This window comes from Chionomys nivalis, chromosome 3, assembly GCF_950005125.1.
Source record: "Chionomys nivalis chromosome 3, mChiNiv1.1, whole genome shotgun sequence".
Lineage (NCBI taxonomy): Eukaryota > Metazoa > Chordata > Mammalia > Rodentia > Cricetidae > Chionomys > Chionomys nivalis.
The window spans coordinates 123,441,717-123,453,936 of NC_080088.1; the positions used below are offsets into that span (position 1 = coordinate 123,441,717).

General features: G+C 52.1%; 1 protein-coding gene across 2 annotated transcripts in view; it reads right to left on the bottom strand.

Annotated features, from left to right (window-relative positions):
* The window catches only part of Tpst2 (tyrosylprotein sulfotransferase 2), a 36,232-nt gene extending 27,986 nt beyond the window's left edge, over positions 1-8,246 (bottom strand). For both annotated transcript variants that reach the window (XM_057764909.1, XM_057764907.1), the window contains exon 1: positions 8,188-8,246. The gene's annotated coding sequence lies outside the window, so the exon portion shown is untranslated. The remainder of the gene's footprint in view (positions 1-8,187) is intronic.
* Positions 8,247-12,220: the final 3,974 nt, after the last annotated feature.

Here is a 12,220-nt window from a genome sequence, read left to right on the forward strand (position 1 = left end):
AACTGTCTGGGAAGTCAAGAAAGGCGACAGGAAAGGAGAGGCAGCCGAGACCTTGCAAGGCTCCCAAGGTTCAAAGGGATACTAGGTGTTGGAGTCAAGGAAAGACGGCCTGGGTCTGAGGGTGCAGCGGGGCAGTGAAGCCCAGCTGGGCCCCACAGGCGCTTCCAGCACACCACGTGTGCATTTCACAGAGAAGTCACAGCCTGTGAGGAAAAGTACCTATCTGAGGTTTTAGCAGGAGTGGGGTCTTCATATGCACTCCAGTGCCCCCTCCACCTAAGCCCCACCAGCACCAGTGCAGCTGGGACACTAGGGATGAAGACCCTGGGAGGTGACTCCACTGTGTTCAGTAGACACAGCAGCCAGCCAGTTCCACCGCAGGGAAGCAGAGCTTCCACCATAGGGAGACAGTGCGGTGTATCTGCTCACCCCAGCACCCTTACTAAGTCCCAAGGTTCCCACAGGGACTTAGTGGGTGGCATCCCCAGTAGGGCCTGAAGATCTTCCCCTCCCTCCTAGGAGGGCTTTTCCAGGACAGCCTGGCAGCCTCCTACCCATCAGCTGAATAGCCTCCAGACTCAGTTGGCTTTCCATGCCCATCCCCCACTCTTCCCTCCAACACTAAGTTGTTCGCTCTCAGACCTGTTTCCCTCTGAGGGAAAGACCCCAGTTTTTAACACTTTTTTTTCTCCCTAAACTCCAAACTCTTCACCAACAAATACATGTTGGGTATGGGAGCACAGGCCTTTAAATGGGACTTGAGACAGAGACATGGGCAGGCGGATTTCTGTTGAGTTAAGGCCTGTCTGGTCCTCATAGCAAGTGCCAGGACAGCAGGGACCAAATAGAGAGACCCTGCCCCCATCTCACCTCCCCTCCAAAAAAAAAAAAAAAAGGCAAAAGGCACTGTGGGCCTACTATGTTCATGAACAGAGTTAAATGACACTGTGTGAGACTGTCAGGAGTCCCAAGGATTAGTAATCAACACACTGAGTCTTGGAGCCTAATCAGACCAGAGTGGCCTCCTGTCCCACAGGCACACCCTACTGAGGCTAACCAGGGCTTCCTCTTCCTCCCACAGCCCTGAGGCAGGAAGGAGGGGAGGCCAGGGGAACAGCCACATCAACATTCCCCACAGCTCCAAGAGAAGGGTCTGAATGGAACTGATGGCAGGATGTCACCCCAAGTCAAAGGAAGTGGGAGAGAGGAAGGGCTGTGCCTGTGTGTGTGCAGAAGGGGGCAGGGTGCAGAAGTCAGAGACTGGGCTGGAGACAGGGATGGGAGATACAGAAGACAGAACAAGGGGCAACACAGTGGGGCAGATATGAGACCAGGGAGCAGAGGCAGGGGAGCCTGAGACAGGCAGATGAGGAAGATAGAGACCAGGAGAGACCAGAGGCCACAGGCACAGGGAAAGATGGGGAGTGGGCAGGGAGATGGCTCCGTGGGTAAAGTGCTTGTATGTGCAAGTATGAGGACCTGAGTTCAAATCCCCAACACCTACATAAAAGCGGAGGCAGGAGTGTGACATCTGCAATCTTAACTTTGAGGGTAGGGCATGATGACAAACACATGCCAGGGACTGCTGGCCTTCCGGTCTAGTGGAAACGGTGGGCGCCAGATTGAATGAGTAACACTTTCTCAAAAACTAAGATGGAGAACCACACAGGAAGACACCCAACATCCTTCTGTGGCAGGGGCAGAGAAACAGATGGTGAAAAGATAGCAAGAGGACAACAGCGATGGCAAGACACTAGGCAGGGACTGTCATTCTCGAAAGAAGGCACTGGGGAGGCAGCCTGAGGCTTCCAAGGTCCAGTGCCCACAGGTTAGCTAGCAGAGCCAGGGGACTGGAGGGAAAGAGCTGTGGCCGGCAGAACTTCCCAGGGCAAAGAGCCCCCGTGCCTGTCACGGTCCCCAAAGCCAAGGAGGGTTATCTGGCTATACCCAGAATCCTCTACTCTTGGATATTTTCTTATTAAATGATTCAAGTCTTTTAAAAATATTTTCTTCGTCCTTCCCCCACTTCCTGATACTCTGAGATAGGGCACAATCCAGCCTGGTCCGGGAGGCTTGCCTGTGACTTAAACTACCTCCAATTTTAAAGCCCACCACCTGACACCCCACAAACGCAGCAGTTCATACCCTGAGCTAGCTCTAGCATACAGGCCTCCTGCATGCCAGCTCTCACTGGCATGGTTCTTCCCCTCCAGGATGCCTCCTTGATTACCCCATCTCTGTACCACACCCTCAACGAGTCTGCCTCCTTGACGGCTTTGGGGGTAGCCTTGCAGTGTCCCCACTGTACTGCCTTTCTCAACCCCACGTCCTTTCAGGACCTATCACGGTCCCTAACTCCCACCGTGGTCTGCACACATTTGTGAAGTGTATGGGAGGAGAATAAAGGCCCCTACCTGCCTCAGATAGACAGAAAGCAACTTGAAATGGCTCTGGGCCCTGTGACCGTGTGACAGGCTGTCCACCCAAGCCACCTCGCAAACCCCACAACCTACTTCAACTCGACTCAGGCTCTTCCGCAGGGACTCTAGCCAGTGTCCCATAAAAATAAAAAAACAAAAAAAAAAAACCCAAAAAACTGAGCTCACAGCACTACCCATCATGGAGCCAAGCTGAGGAGACTCAAATGCAGAGCTAAGCACAGACGGACAGACTACAGTCTCTGGCAGACTCTCCACAGGATGCTGCAGCTCAGAGGTCTTGTGGCCACTCTCCAGACTATACCAGCCTCAAATGTCATATGCGTCCAGCAGAGAGCTGATCAGGGACAGTTCCCCATATACACTGCACTTTTCATATACACACATCCGTGACAAGGTTCAATTAATAAAACAGACCCAGTAGGAGATTAACAAGAATTACAATAAAATTTATTATAATAAAAGCCATGATGAAAGTTTGTGCTTTGGGGAAATTACTGAGTAAAACCAGGCTACTTAAGTCTTCTGGAAGATTGGCAGCTGATGTCATAACAGATAATTAGGAAGTGACTAGTGGGCAGATAGCATATACACTGTGGATACACAAAACGAGAAATTAATCAGGTCCTAGTCATCAGGGCAGGTTCTTAAACCATAGGCCCTGCTTAGAAGGGCCTATGGTCTAAACGTACATACTGCTTTTCCCTAGAGACTTCCATTTAATATTTTAAAACCACTGCTGACAGAGTAACTGGAAATTTGGGAAGGAAATATGGGGGAACTGTACTCTACGTGATATGGCAGCCACAGATAAAAGGTAGTCAGTGAGCATAAGTCCAGAACAAGGGGTAGGGCAGGACCCACAGACTCTTGAGTCCAGACCTTCACTGTTTCAAATGTGCTCTTTAGAAACCAGCATGGGGGAGATGTTAAGCACCTAACTCCCCAGATCCCCAGGAACAAGGGGTCCTCACTGCCTCTCGATCGGGTAGCAGCTTCTTCCTAGGGAGTTGCAGTATGCCCTCCTGCTACTGAGTGTGCAGTGTCTTCTGGCCCAGCAGAGGTGACTATGCACAATGGTACAGGGGGTCTTTCTCTAGGCGAAACAGGTCCTATGTGTGCTGGCTGCCTCTGACAATAATCAAGCTTGTGTGGCCTCTGAAAACTGACTAGAGGCCAGCCTTAGTGTCTGGGAAATAAGAGGTGTAGCTACTGAGAGGGCAGAGACGGGGAGGGGACAATGCCCCTGCTCACAGAACCCAGAACCAGACGCACCCCTGTTGAGATGCTTAGGACAGACCTGAACCCACCAAGGAGATGTTCTGTGACTTGAGGAGTGTGAGGGGGACACATCAAGGAAGATAAAGTAGTCTTAAAAGATGTTAAGCAATGGGAATGGCTTTAAGACACAAGGAAGGCCCTGGCCATCCACAAAGCCTTGAAGCTCTCAGACACCAGTTCAAAGTTCTTGGGGCCAGTCCTGAGTATATAACATTGGGGACAGATGGGGACTACAGAGATCAGGACAGTCCAGGACAATTGAGGGAGCCTCAGGCTGCTCAGTTTAGAACTGTAATTTTTCCCTACAAATACCTGCAAGTCAGTTAAAGTAAAACCAGAAAAGCAGCCAGGGCCCAGTGGCACAGGCCTGTCATCCTAACTCCTGGGAGGCTGAAGCAGGAACATTCAAAGTTCAAAACCAGCCTAGGCTACAGAGAGAGTTCTAGGCCAGCCTAGGCAACTTAGTGAGGTCTTATTTAAAAATGAAAAAAAACGTGAGAAGTAGATTGGGGCTGTAGTTCAATGGGAGAGAGCCTGCCTAGCATGTAGACCCTAGGTTCAATTCCCATAACTACAAAGCCAACTGACCAACCTAGAAAAGCCACATCACCACCAAGGAGCTAAACAAAAACCACACGCAGTAAACCCCTCCCTTAGCAGGAAGAACAGGCCCAGAGTGGGGAAGCGCCTTGCCCAAAGTCAGCCATCTGGAGGGAGCTGGGACTTAGAAAGTCCTGTGTCCACCCTGCCGCTCAGAGGAAGTGAGACACAGACAGCAAACGTGCACATGAGTAGCTAAGACTTGTGACCGCTGTGCCCAGGGGCTGATGTGCTGGGCCTTGCAAAGGGAAAAGAGATGGTGAGGAGGGCAAACTATAAGGACGGGCCTTTGCCTCAAATCTGTCTAAGTGGCATCCGGGTGATCAACCTTACAGCGGCCACCGTGGCCATCTGTGCCTCTGCTGTGGGGAGAACTGAGTGAAGGGCTAGAGCTGGCCCTGTGAGTGTCAGCCAGGTTCGGAATCACTGACTCTGGTAGGGAGGCTGGGGCTCACAAAGGGCAGGCTCGAGATTCCGGGAGCCTATCTCACTCAGCTTATGTCACCACCCCCTCCCATCCCCAGGAGGTGGCAGCCACTTGTACTCTGCTCTGCAAACTCAGCCCAGGAGCAGCAAGCAGCCACAGCTCCAGGCTTTGCTTCCAAGTGGAGTGGTGGTACAAATGCCAGCCTTCTGCCACAGGCCAGCCTGGGTCAAAAGCCTGGTAAATGTGAGAATCTACTTGGCAGCCGGGCCACCAGTTCCATCTTCCCAGCAGTAATGTCCTCCCTGGTCCTCCCCTGCAATTTTTGGGCTTGGCCCAGCCCTCCAGCTATTTCAAATGACTCATGCCCACAATTCCTCCTCAGCCAGCAGCCTAGGATGTGAGAGAGGGGTATCCCAGACTTCTGTGGTATGTCTGCAGCTGGGTCAGTTATGGGCCATGGAGCACAGCGCCTCACAGACAGCAGGGCACAAGAGGCAGGAGGCAGGCACAGACTATTGCTCAGGAGAGCTTCTGTGAGGTCACTTGGAAAATCAAAGCCACCCAAGTCATACCTAAGCTCACAAAAAGTCACTGTGAAGCCATACAACCCACACTCTAGCTACAAACACACCCACGGTGTCACATGGACATTGCCCGGGCAGCCTCCTGGAGTCTAAGGTATCACATATTAAGCTCTGAGGATGCATACCCATTCCTCCAACAGCGACACAAGGCCTAGAGGTTTCCCGTTCCCTAGACCGCTTTCTTCACCAAGGAACTCAGAGAGAGCGAGGGAGCTACATTTAGTGCCTGGGGCTCTGCTTTTCCAGTTCTGTCACCAACTACAACCAGGTGGCACCAGGTTGGACCTGGGGACTAGGACTTGCAGGGTAATGTTTTAAACTCTGCAACAGGTGACGACGAGAAGCCTGGACTGACCTTCAGAAATCAGACTCCCTTCAAGAATGTGACTCAGGGCTTTGCAAACATCTCACCGGGATCGTGCTATGCTAGCCTGAGGACTCGAGGCTGGAAGTCCATCATTTCTGGAACAGGCTGGGTGTGGTGGCGCACAGACTTGATTCCAGCAGCTAGGAGGTAGGCAGGTATCAGTCAGTTCCAGGCCAGCCAAGGCTATACAGTGTGACCTTGTTTCATGAAAGAAAGAAAGAGAGAAAGAGAGGGAAAGAGGGAGGGAGGGAGGGAGGGAAAGAGGGAGGGAGAGAGGGAGGGAAAGAGGGAGGGAGGGAAAGGAAAGGAAAAAAAAGAAAAAAAAATAGAAGCTGGCCTCAGCAGCATGTGCCTACAATCCCAGAGCTGGGGGTCACCGTGAGTCAGGCAGGTCCCAGGGGCACTCTGGCCAGTCAGTCTAAGAAAAATGGCAAGTTCTGCATTTAGTGAGAGCCTGTCTCAAAAATCAAGACGAAGAGCAAGAGAGAAAGACACCCCACATCGATCCCTGGCCTCCCCAGACCCACAAATGTGCACAGACACATACCACCCACAGTAATTATAAAAGGAATGCAGTTTGGTTGACAGAGTGCTCTCCTAGCATGCCTGAAGCCCTAGGGCCCACCCCCAACACTGAATAAAAGTGGTGCAAGTCTGTAATGCTAGCATTTAGGAGGTGGAGGCAGGATGATTAGAAGTTAAAGGTCATCTTCAGTTCCATAATGAAGGCCAGCCTGAGTCACAGGAAACCCTGTCCACACACACACACACACACACACACACACACACACCTTTGCCTCCCTTTCCATGGGAAGAGCGCTGATTGACCACCTTCTGCTGCCTCTCCTTGCCCAGAACAGGGAGGGAAGGAGGGAAGGGAAGGAAGGAAGGGGTAGGTCCACACCCCAACACCACCAGGTACTGCAGATGCTCCTTATGCACTGGTCCCAGGACTGCCCCAGTGACATGCCAGCTTCCCTTCAGTCCATTGATGAGATACTTGTTTTACAGGAACTAGGAAATCACTAGTAACAAATTCATTGAAGCCAGGAGTGTCCTGACTTCCTCGAAAGAGACTAAACACACTCAGGACTGTGGGAACCCTCAAGCTAGGCAGGCTGCACATGCCTCTAATTCCAGTACTCAAGGGTAGAAACTGGAGGGTCAGGAGTGCAAGGTCAGCGTGGGCTACATAAGACCTGGTCACAAACATCACAACCATCAAGTACCACAGGCAGTCGTGTGAAACGGCAAAGCACTTTGAGAGTTTGGCAGCTCCTAAATATGTTAAGCTTTAGAAGGACCCTTTAGCCCAAGAACCCCACTCCTAGGTCAAGTATTAGATGGAACTGAAAACGCATACATTACCAAGAAAAAGATGTGCACAACACTCCCAGCAGCAGTATTAATCACAGCCAAAAAGGAGCATCAACCCACTGGCCAGCTACAAGTCACTGGACAAAAAATATATACATATGGTCTAGTCACACTAGGATATACTATTCAGTCATAAAAAAGATAAGTGCTATGGTGGAGACACACCCACACTCCTACGAATGCCGGTAAAGCCTACTACCCCAGGAGGAAACACAGAGAACTATCCAGAACAGACAAGTTCACAGACAGATAGTAGGTGTTGATGAGAGTGGCCAGGGCCTGAGGAAGGAGGTTTAGGAGTGTGAATGAGCGCTGCTTTGGGGGATGTGAAAATGTTCTAAAAGGAGACAATGAGAACAAGTGATCTAAGTATCCTAACACCCACCTAACGTTCACTTCCAAAGGGTGAGTTGTATGATTAGAAAGCTGTTATGAAATACTACGGTATCGTTTTTAAAACAAGAATATGGTAAATAGGTAAGCTCGGGCAGAGACGAGTCCACGAATAACTTAACCGCTTCTTTAGGATAACGAAACAAACCCAGTTCTGCATCCCCCGAACTGGATGAAGGGGCACGTCCCCGGTCCTAAACCGGAACCTCTCGCCCCATCTGCCCCAGTGTAGAAGGCTGGGCCTAACCATCAGGCAACCCTGCTGGGATGAAAGAAATAACGGGTGGGGGAGGGCTGAGGAACAGAGCGGACGCAGGGAGAAAGGGGCATTACCTCTGGGGTAGGAGGGAGTGAGGGTCAAAACAGAAAGCCCCTTCCCCAACACGCGCGCGCATGGAACCCCGCGGGAGAGTTGTCCTGACTGCTGTCCTGACTGCGAGTCCCAGTGGCCAGGCACGCGACAGCCCAGGCCTCAGTTTCCCCACGTGTGAAGCAGGAAGCCGGCAAACTAGGCAGAGCGCGGAGGCATTTGCATTCTAAGAACCACCGTGGGCCGCGACCTCCGCAAGTTAACTTCCCCGCGGCGCCACGCGGATGGGGCTCCAGGCCACGCGTGAGACCCCCCGCTCCCCGCGGCGGCCGGATCTGTCCGCGCCGCCCACAGTCCCTACTGCGCCGTGCAGCACTGACCCGGCGCTGGCCGAGGCCCCCGCCACCTACCGTGCCCAAGTCAGCGCCCGCGCAGACTCCGGCTCCCCGCCGGCCGCCAGGGAGGCGCCGCGAGGGGCGGGGCCGCGTGTCGTGACGCAAGGGGCGGGGCCACTTGTGATCACGCCCCGCCCCTGTGGCCTACAGTTTCACCACGCCCCCTACCGCGGCCCTCGCGCGGAGGATTCCTCGCTTGCCGGGAAGCCCTGGGGGGCTGGAACCTGGGTAGGCCCTGCCACATGGCCTCGGCCACGCCCCTTCCCCGCAGCTTCTCTCCCCTCTACGCCCCCCCCACGCTCCGGTAGGGCGGAGCTGCAAGGGGGAGTCGCGCGCCGCGGTGCAAGAGGAGTGGAATCGAGAGCGCCCGCCCCTCCCTGCGCAGCCCCGCCTTCGCCTCCTCCCTGGGGGCGGGGCTCCCGCCGCCTCGGGCTTGCAGCTCTAGCTCCTGCTACCCCGCGGGCGGTCCCACATGCACAGCCTCAGGCAGGGCGTAGCCACTCAGGCCTCCGTTCAGACGGCTGGCGGGCTTGCGGCCCTTCAAGCCAGGCCAGCGCCCCAGCTAGCAGCCAGCCCTAGGTATGAGCGTGGAGGCTCGCCTCTCACTGCATCCTCTTTATCCTCTGTTTACACTGTCTATACAGTTTGTGTTAACTGTTTAAAATACATTTCTAGGACCAGAGAGACATCTCATTTGGTAAAGACACTTGCAATCCCCGAAACCCACGGAGAGGACCGACTCCACAAAGTTGTCCCTGACCTCCACACATGTGCCATGGCACACACAGTAATAAAAATAAATATTTAAAATAAAATCCTGCGGTTGGCGAGTGGCTCAATGAGTAACAGCGCCTGCCTCCAAGTCTGAGAACCTGAGTTCGATTCGGGAGAACAGACACCCCCGCCCAACAAGTTGTCTGACCTCTGGGGGAGCTGTGAAACAGTATCCCATACCTATACAAAAATTAACATAATAGCCGGGCGGTGGTGGGGCATGCTTTTAATCCCAGCACTCGGGAGGCAGAGGCAGGCGGATCTCTGTGAGTTCAAGGCCAGCCTGGTCTACAAGAGCTAGTTCCAGGACAGGCTCCAAAACCACAGAGAAACCCTGTCTCAAAAATTCAAAAAAAAAAAGAAAAGAAAAGAAAAAAATAAACATAATAAATTTCTATTCTAGTTACAACTAGTCCAAATATACACACACACCAGAGAAGCCAAGGGACGTGTTTGTCATTCATTCATGGACTCTGTAAAACAGTGTCCGCCCTGTGGGAGATGTTGGACTGCCAAAGTCCCCACCTCGGTGAAGCCAGTTCTCTACAATAAAACCACACGACATAGCATTTATTGAGTGCACATTTAAAACTCTGGAGTGTCATACTACTTATGGGTGAAGAAAGATATCAAATAAGAGATCAGAAGGGGACTTCTGCTCAAGGGGGAGCTCTGTGCTGGGCTTATGATTCTGAAAGGAAGTCAGATCCCTCAGAACTTCACAATAGAGTGTGTGTAACTGACCAGAGAGGAATAGGGGTCTAAGCTGGCTCAGGGAGGAAACATGGAGTGCTTACATCATAACCTGAAGCTCAGGCAGGGCGGCGTGTGCTACTAGTCATGAAAATCACATTAGTCACAGCAGAGCGTCGGGAGGCAGGTACAGCATTCCGCGGGGGAGGGGTCAGCCCCGGGGCCCTGCATGAAGACAGGTAGGCAGGGCGTGGTGGAGGTGAGAGGATGCTCCAGGCTCCCGTGCACCAGGGAAAGGAGTCTTGATGAAACGGAGACTGGGAAGGTGTTCACCAGGGGATGGTGTGGCTAACTGCTTTCTGTCGAGACTTCTCTTGATGGAAGCTTCTGGGGAGGAACAGGAAGGCTTTGGTTCATTCCAGGGGTAGTTAAGCATCCCAGAGCAGGCACAAAGGTACAGAGGAAGGGCAAGACAGGGGAGACAGAGCTGAATGGATAGCTGATTTAGGCTCTCTGGCTGCCACCCAAGGTAGCAAAAGGCCTCCATCTGGATGTCACCCACTAGAGGAAGCCGGCTCCCTGTCTCCCTTACGGATCAGCTTGGGAGGTTGATGTGGCACTGAAAGCAGGCTGCTGAACAAGCTCATTTCCATCTTTCAGGATGGAAACCTCCTTCATCTGCCTGCCGACCAGCTTCCTTAATGGATTCACAGAGGGTGGCACTTAGGGGGCCTCCAGAGGATGTTGGCTTGGGATAGAGATGTAGCATCAGTCACACACGTCTAATGTCTACCTAGCCCTGGCCTCTCAAAAGCTATGGTGGAGGCTGTGCCAATGGCTGTGCTTCAGGCACAGAGCCTGTACTGGGGGGGTGAGGGGCGTGGCCGAGTGGTAGAGCGTTTGCCCAACACCCTCAGAGCCATTCCGAGCACCACTAGGTTTGGCTTTGTTTGGTTTTTTAATAATTTTCCACCTGTCTGTTCACGCTCCCCAACAGCCTGCTGAGGCTTCTCATTACACACACACACACGTTCTACAGATGAGGAAACAGTCTCAGTCAGGAAACCTGGTTTGAGGGCTACAGCGGCCTCTTAGTACTAAAGTAAGCTCAGGTCTCTCACCTGAGTTCTCAGAGCTCTCACCAGTGCTCTGGCATCAGGGGGCAGCTGGTACAGCTGGCAGTGGGTCCCTGCTCCGGCAGGCAGCTGATGGGGTTATCATTTCTCTCTGGATTGCCAGACTTCCGAAAGCACCCTTTGAACTCTGACTCAGGTGACCAACTGCCATGGTAACATGACTCCTAACAAAGTGTTCATCTCTGGTTTTGTCCTGTCGTTTTTATTTGCACTCGTGTGTATGTGTGTGTGTGTGTGTGCGCGTGTGTGTGTGTCCAGGTGTGTGTGTCCCAGGGCAACCTGAAGTATTATATTCTGGAATCCTGGTCCCTCATTGACCAGAAACTCACCTGTTAGGCTAGACTGACTGGCTCACAAGCCCTGCAGCCTCCCCAGTACTGGGATTGCAAGCACAGTCTACCACACCCAACATTTGCAAGGTAGGCACTTCCGTGGTTGGTCATTTCCCAAAATCCTTTCAGTTTTTTGAAACATGATCCTGCTGCCTCTGTTTCCCCAGGGCTGGGATTAGTCATGCACCGGCACCACCTTTAGATGCTCACCTCCTTAGAGCCTCCCTGGATCACCCTGGAACCACATCTTCAAGAACTAAGCTGCTACCAGGACAGGCTCCAAAACCACAGAGAAACCCTGTCTCGAAAAAACCAAAAAAAAAAAAAAAAAAAGAACTAAGCTGCTGTGTGTCCTCCAGTGTCTGATGCTGACCAATCCTGACCAGTGCCCCTGAACACTTCCAGGGCTACTCCTTCCTACTCTGTGTGTGTGTGAGTGCGTGTGCACGCACACGCTCATACACACACTCAACCTATATTGTTCCTTAAGCTTGAAAGATGCAGGTTAGGTGCACCACCAAGGAGACACTTTGTCTTCTCAAAGGCCCTGGAATCAAAGATTTAAGCTCTTGGGTTTAGTGTGGGGGTGGGATGGTAGTTCCCAGCTCAGTTGAATTGCAGCTATAAGCCCAGTGTGAGGGGCAGGTCGCCAGGCTTCTGGAGAATCTTCCAGAAAAGTGGGCCCTGCAACCAGCCCCTGGTTTTCTTCAGTGTCTCCACAGAACACCTCATGTTTTGAGTTTTGTTTTCAAAGCACATCATGGCTTTTTAACTTGAAGTTCGAGTTCTTCCCCAGGTGGTCAGGACCGCACATTTCCTGGGCAGGCTGGAGTCAGGGCCTGGGGCAGAATCTGCTGTGATTACCCTGGCCGAGGCTGTGTCCTTTTCCTCCCCAGTCTTTATTTTGCTTAGAGTATTTTGTATGCTTTGTTTTTCTTATAGTGTGTCTTATGTGCTTGTAAATTTGCTGGAAAAACAATAAATAAAAAAAAAAAACGACTGTTATTTTCTCCTGGGTTTCTGTTTGTTTTGGCAAGTGTATGTATCTAATTTTAAGCATGCTAACTTGCCCAATTTTTTTCACCTGTCAGTACCATCAAGAAAATGGCTATC